Consider the following 7,101-nt stretch of genomic DNA (forward strand, 5'->3'; position numbering starts at 1 on the left):
TGGGCCTGGTAATGGGCTTTTGAAATGTCAAAGACCACCCCAATGACACCTTCTTCAACAAGGCTACATTTCCTAATCCTTCATAATCGGTTCACCAACTCGGGGCAAAGCGTGCAAACATGTGAGCCTCTGGGGGCCGTTTTCACTCAGACCAGCACAACTGTGTTCTCAGGCCAAGGAGAGGGAAGAGAAAGCAGAGCGAATGTTGTGGTCTCAAAATGAGAAACGTGAAGCATTTGCCTATAACCTACAAAAGTAAGTCCTGAGGATTTGCTCCTCTTTTGTGTCTACGAAGCAGCATTCAGAAACCTCAGAAGAATGTTCCTGCTGTCTGAGGCTGCCAGGACCATATGGAGGACATTCTTTGGGTTTAAGATGCAAACACTGAACATACGTCTTCCCTCCTAGAATCTCGGCATGTGAGCAGTGAGCCGTGCTGAAGGAAAGCCCATGGGAGTACTTCACTTGGGGGAGGGGATATTGAGCGCACCCCCCCCCCCATACGAGCAGAGGGGGGGTTGCCTTTCCAATCTGTGAAAGACAAGAAGAGAAAGTGGCAAGCATGGCACTCCTTTTGGAAGCTTCTTAGGGTTTGAAAGTGAAGGATACAAATGTCTAATTAGAGACGAATGCCGCTTGCACATTTAATCTTGCTGGGGGCTGGGATCACGCGGCTCATTATCGCTTCTGCTCCCTCCAGTCTTCCCTGACACTTCTCTTATTACTTTCCAGCAGTCGTGCCAGGCACTACACTTGAGCGGCTGAGCCTCCGTTTGCTCAGGGCTGCCTTTGATATAGAGGTGACATGAGGCCCAAAGCTGTGGTTCAAGTTTCTTTTGTACTCTACGGGGGAGTGGGGGTGGGGGGAGTCATCAATTCAGATATAGTTCAGGATCACAGTTAGAGTTTTGGCCCTGGTCATTTTATCTATGGAAATCTCACTGAAAGACATACTCAAGAGTTTAGACAGGCACTTAACAGAAAATGCCCACCCATCACTGTCTGCCTATCTTCTAGAGAGGCCTGATTTTAGAAAGCAAATTAGCCAAATCTTGATGGATATTATGTGAGCTTTCCCCCTTTCATGTGGGAGGATTTATCAGTGTGTTTAGTAGGGGACTTTAAGAGCAAATGTGTGAGTGTCCAGCAGCTGCCTGTAATTCCCCATCTATAAGAATGAACCATCAGAGAACAGGAAAAATGTTAGACACCAACAAGGACATAGCTTGAAGCAAAAAAATATGTGATTTTTTTTCTCCTCTCCTCCATGATTTTGGCTAATACCCAATTTTTCTATTCCTTCAAGAGAAGAATTTTAGTATTAAGAACCACAAGAGAGTTTGGGGGGAGGGGAAAGACAGTTAATACCAAAGACTTCACACTGGTTAAGGGCTTTCAGCACTAATAGATAGCATTATTTAGAATAGAAAACCTTTCCCTTCCTTCACAGAGAAGACTTAGCTTCATATCCAATCATCTCTCAGCCCCAGGAAGAAGCAATTTGGAATGTCCCAGAATGGAGAATTTCCAGGTAGTTACACATTTTTAAATTCAGAGATGGGAATATCTTAGCAATACTCTGTAAGGGCACTGATGGTCTCAGTGCCTACTCTGCCATAGTTTGGGCCTTCCTTCTGTCAAAGCTGTGTCCAAAACAAAAGCCAGGCTGGTTCCAGAATCAATAAACATAGTATAAGTAAAAGGAGACCCTTGTGCAGGCAAGTGAGGTCCCACAGGATAAGTACAATGTCATATGGGTTCCCACAGTCCAGCTCTGGTATCTGTAGAGGCCACAGAAGAAGGGCCTGTATGGGTCCAGCTATGAGCCACACTGGAGACCTATCCACTGCCAGCAGATTTCAAAGCTGCTATAGGTCCAATCTCCTTCATATATATATATACACCCTCCCTCTGGAACCATGGAGGACACTGTGCAGGGAATAAGGAGGGGGCAGATGGTGGTTTGCTCTATGATGCCAAGGACTGACTACTCTTGTGGAGCAGTATCTACCTCATGATGCCTATAAGCCTGGTCCAGGGACTATGGAGAATATCTTAGCTCTGGTAAGCTTTGTCTTAGAACCCTCTGAGCTCACGGATGCTCTCTGGTACAGCTGCAAGCATTCATGGGTAGGATGAATCAGTCTTTGCTGGGAAGCCAAGCTCCCAGGAGCAACCTTTCTCCTATGTCCTCATTCTCTGGGCCTTCTCTACAGATCATATGTTTATTTTAAAACCATAAGAGAAGTAGTAGTTGTTCATGCTGCCAAACTGCAGACAGCCGAGAGGAACGGTGCCATATGGGGCTAATAATTGTTGACACTAAAAATCCCAGTAAGATGACAGAAGTTCAGGATGGGCTCTGAGATCTGGGTAAAAGCATTAGGCAGAGGTTCCGACACCAGTTGACGACACAGGTTCAAAGGCAGGAATGGCCTCTAAGTGTGCTCACTGTTCAAAACATGAATTTTCAGGGCAGCACACAAGTGTGCGGCTTCCCTCCCAACCTTCTTAAATCTCTGTTTCCACTTATAGATTCCCTTTAACTAGGCAAGGGTGAAAATGATGCCCCTAACACACACTGTTGGGGATCAAACCCAGGCCCCCACATACCAAGCAAGTGCTCTGTCATGGCTACCCTCAGCATTTCAAAGCATTTTACAACGTTTTCAAACAAAGTCTGAAACAAGTGCTTTTAATTTTCCCCTAAAATTCTAAGTGCTGACCCCTAAGCCATTTAACAATTACTTTATTAATTGGAAGATTTAGGTTTTGTTAATTGGACTCCAGTATTTCCCCATGCCCTTCTCAATTAACCCAATTTCAGTTGGAAGCAGGGGAAATCCCCAGCGTAGTAACCGTGGCTATACAGCCCTCTCACCATGTGTGCACACATTTCTTTCTTTCGTGGTTTTCTAATGAAGTAAAGCAAAGCACGCAAACCTCGTATTGGTGGTATCTAAGAGTCTTGGAGACAGCATGGTGGTGAGTGGGTGGTCTCTAACCTACTGTAAGGACCCATGGCCACAGTAAACTGCTCTTGTCTCAATGATCCTGGCCCAGAAGAGGCAGTTTCTTCCAAGATGGAAGGCAAGGGCAATGGAGCAGGTTCAGCCTCCTGCAGTCTCCACAGAAGGCTTCTAAACAGCGGCATCCCTTCCCCTCAATATTACTTTGTTCTGATTCCAGTTTTGCTTCTAATGTTTCACTTTTCAAAACTACGTTAGGGTTTCTGATTTGTGTATGTGTGTGTATGTGTGTGTGTGTGTGTGTGTGTGTGTGTAACTTTTTATTTGTTCTTTGTGAATTTCACATCCTGGATCCTAATCCTGTTCTTCCCCTCTCCTTGTACCTGCCCTCCACTCTTGTAACCTCCCTCCAACAGAGAGAAAGAGAAAAAAAAAAAAAAACACTATGGAAGCTGTAGTGTCTCACAGTGTGTCCTACAGTACAGCCCTTTGTCCACACTTCTCTGCTTGCAAATGTAATGCTTGCATTGTAATGACCCAGTGGCCTGAGTCTTTACAGAGGCTTCTGGCTTCTGCTACTCTATCAATACTGGAGTCTCTCTGAGACTCCTCTCGCATATCCTGTTGTTGCAGGTGTATCATGGAGATCTTGTAGTTTGGGATCCATGGACCCTGATGTGTTCCCCAGTGGCAGTGTAGGCCAGGACTTACCATGGTCTCAGAAGGCATCACCAGCTACTTAAATTAGGTGGTTCCTTACTACCTTTGAGTGTTACTGATTGAGTCTCCAGTTCTGCCTCTCTTCACTGTGCTCACATCCTCCTGTTTTCTTTTCTCTTCCATTTCTCTATCACTTCTCTTAGAGGTGCCTTGGGTCTCTGAGTGTCTGGAGTGGTCTCGGTAGTGCTGTGCCCTGCCCATGCATTATAGCACTGGGCAGGGGTCATCTCAGCTATGGTCTGCTCCTCTCCAGGCCTATGCTGTACCCAACTGGTGGTCATCTCAGGCTAGCTCCCTGTCTAAGGCTGCATGGTGGCAGTCTGGTGGTCCTCTCAGGTTTGTTCCTCACTTAGCCCACCTCAGTGGTCTCATGTGAAGGTCATTTGTCTCAGGCTCACTTCTACCCAGGACTTTAATCCCAGGCAGGGTTCTTCTAGTCTCTACCTTTCTCCCAGTGTTGGTCGTTGGGGCCTGCATAGTGCTAGATCGGAGGTTGTCTCAGGCTCGTTTTTTTCAGAGACCGTTAGGTTACTGATCATTTAGATGGCTATAGATCAGAACACAGAGCATGGACATAGCCTTTTTCTTCTCTGACACCTACGTCACACATGTGACATAGCAGCCACACCTGCCATGCCTCTAGGGGCAGTTAATTTTCTACTTTTTAACAACCCTACTTTGCGATGTGGTTTTTCAGTTCGCTTATGTAATACAGACATATCTTGGGCATAGCCCTCGGTTTCTCCCACTTTTTCATGCTTGTCTAAGCTCATTTTCCCCTTGCAGTGTTTTTCTCCCATCTCTCAAGCCACCAGTAAAATCATCCCTAGAGCCACAGGCTCTCAGCTATGAGGGGGAGGTGAAGTGGGGGTGGGGCGGGGAATGACTCTTTCGACAGCGTTTGCTTTCTTTTCCTTTCTTTCTAGTTTGTTTGTGCGGAAAGGCCGAGCTTGCTGATTGGTAGAAAAGAAGTCATCCATTATAAACTTATGGAGGTTCAAGTCGCTATTCAAAATGCTGAGAACACACAGTTGACGAGAAGGATAGATGCAGCTGGTCTCAGCGAGGCCTTCATCCTAGCAGGAGGTATAATGCTTCCTGTTGATTTCCTCTGCCAAACCTCACAGTCTTGTGTGGAAAGTTCCATCTCGCCTTTTCAGATCTTAGCCATTTAACACTGTGAGCACAAGCTGAACTCAACTCCTGGGCTTCGGTTGAACTCTTTGTTTTATAACCTTCCTTCCACTGCCTGATTGGCATGTAAAATCCTGCTGTAGACTACGCAGTGCTGTGCTGGCCTATCAGGTACAGCTTTTGAACTCTCATTCATTTGGCATAGGCAGTGTGGAAGTTGAGTTTGGAGAATGTGTCAGAATTCTCAAGTTCATGATCTTAAAAAGATATGTGTTGGTCTAGTTCGTGCCTGAGTTTATAGCAGATGTTTAGTGCAAACATCTGATCCGAATAGAATAACTAGAATGATCTCTTATTTTTCTCATTTGTTTTTATATTTACAATTTTTTCCATAAAGCAGGTGGCATAGTGTTTTGGTACGTATATATTTAGTGTGCATATGACTCCTACATCAAACTAAGTAATATATCTGTTCGTTCACACAGCTACCTTTTTTTTTTTTGAGTGATAACACTTAAAAACTACTTTGTTACCAAGTTTTTAGGATATAAGATGACATAACTATTTTTATTATATGTATATGATTGCTTTACCTGCATATGCAGATGTACATCTGTGTACCTTGTGCAGGCAAGGCTAGAAGAATCCAGAGGAGGGTGTCATATGCTCTGGAGCTGGGGTTAGAGATGGCTGTGGACCATCATGTGGGTGCTGGAAATGGAATCTGAGCCATTTGGAAGAAGCAGCCATTATTCTTTTTTAAATTAAATGTATTTATTTATTCACTTTACAACCCAATACCAGCCCTTTCTCTCCCCTAAGTACCCCCTTATGTAAGTCCTTCCCCCATTCCCCTTAGAAGGGGAAGACCCCTCTGTGTCAAACCCACACCCCCTGTGCCACCTCTCACCTCTCTACACCCCTCCACCCCCACTCTGCACATCAAGTTACTACAGGACTACGCACATCTTCTCCCACAGGCCAGACAAGGCTGTTCATTTACAAGTGGGATCCACAGGTAGGGAGTTAGGCAACAGATTCAGGGACAGCTCCTGCTCCAGTTGTTTGGGGGACCTGCATGAAGACCAACCTGCACATCTGCTACATATGTGCAGTGCCTAGGCTTAGCCCATGCTCACTCTCTGGTTGGTAATTCCATCTCCAAGAGGTCCCAAGGGTCCAGGTTAGTTGACTCTGTTTGGTCTTCCTGTGGAGTCCCTTTCCTCTTCAGGACACTCAATCTTTCTTCCAACTCTTCTGTAAAATTCCCTGAGCTCTATCTTCTGTTTTGGTGTGAGTCTCTGCATTTCTTTCCATTGGCTGCTGAGTAAACCCTCTCTGAGGACAGTTATGCTAGGTTCCTGTCTCCAAGAATAATGGAGTATCATTAATAGTGTCAGGGATTGGTTCTTGCCCATGGGATGAGTCTCAATTTGGGGCAGTCATTGACTGGCCATTCCCTCAGACTCTGCTCTGTCTTTGTCCCTGCACATCTTGTAGTCAGGACACTTTTTGGGATGAAGGCTTTGTGGGTGGCCACTTCAGAATCCATATACCCCACTATTAGGAATTTTTGCTAGAGCCACCCCCATAAATCCCCTGTGGCCTCTCTCCATCCCAGGTCTCTGACACACCCTAGAGATTGTCCCCACCCCACAGCCAATCTTCCTTCTCTCTTCCCTGCTCTCCCTACATATGATATCCTCTCATTTCCCCATCCCCTTCTACTTAGTTCTCTCCTTCCATAGACCTGATGTCTATTTTGTTTTCCCTTCTTAAAAGGATTCAACCATCCTCCTTTATGGTCTCTTTGTTATTTGGCTTCTTTGTGTCTGTTGGTTGGTTGATGGTTATTCTATATATTATGGCTAATAGTCACTTATCAGTGAGTATATACCATGCATGTCCTTTTGGGTCTGGGTTACCTCATTCAGGTTGATATTTTCTAGTTCCATACATTTGCCTCTGAAATTCATGATGTCCTTGTTTTTAATGGCTGAGTAATATTCCACTGTGTAGGTATATCACTTTTCTGTAACCATTCTTCATTTGAGAGACATCTAGGTTGTTTCCAGGTTTTGACTACTAGGAATAAAGCTGCTATGAACATAGGTGAGCAAGTGTCCATGTAATATGGTGGAACATCTTATATGCCCAGGAGTGCTCGGTCTTGAGGGGGAAGTATTCCCAGTTTTCTGAGGAACTGCCAAATTGATTTCCAGAATGGTTGTACAAGTGTACATTCCCAGCAGCAGTGGAGGAATGGTCTCCTTGCTCC

At 45.1% G+C, this 7,101-nt stretch overlaps 1 non-coding gene across 1 annotated transcript; it reads right to left on the minus strand.

The window, feature by feature from the left end:
• Positions 1 to 4,208: 4,208 nt before the first annotated feature.
• LOC117720245 (small nucleolar RNA SNORA17) lies at positions 4,209 to 4,339 on the minus strand. Its single transcript, XR_004608273.1, has one exon. It is a non-coding gene; the product is annotated as a small nucleolar RNA SNORA17 (small nucleolar RNA).
• Positions 4,340 to 7,101: the final 2,762 nt, after the last annotated feature.

The sequence above is a fragment of the Arvicanthis niloticus genome, chromosome 14 (genome assembly GCF_011762505.2).
Source record: "Arvicanthis niloticus isolate mArvNil1 chromosome 14, mArvNil1.pat.X, whole genome shotgun sequence".
In the NCBI taxonomy this organism is placed as follows: Eukaryota; Metazoa; Chordata; class Mammalia; order Rodentia; family Muridae; genus Arvicanthis; species Arvicanthis niloticus.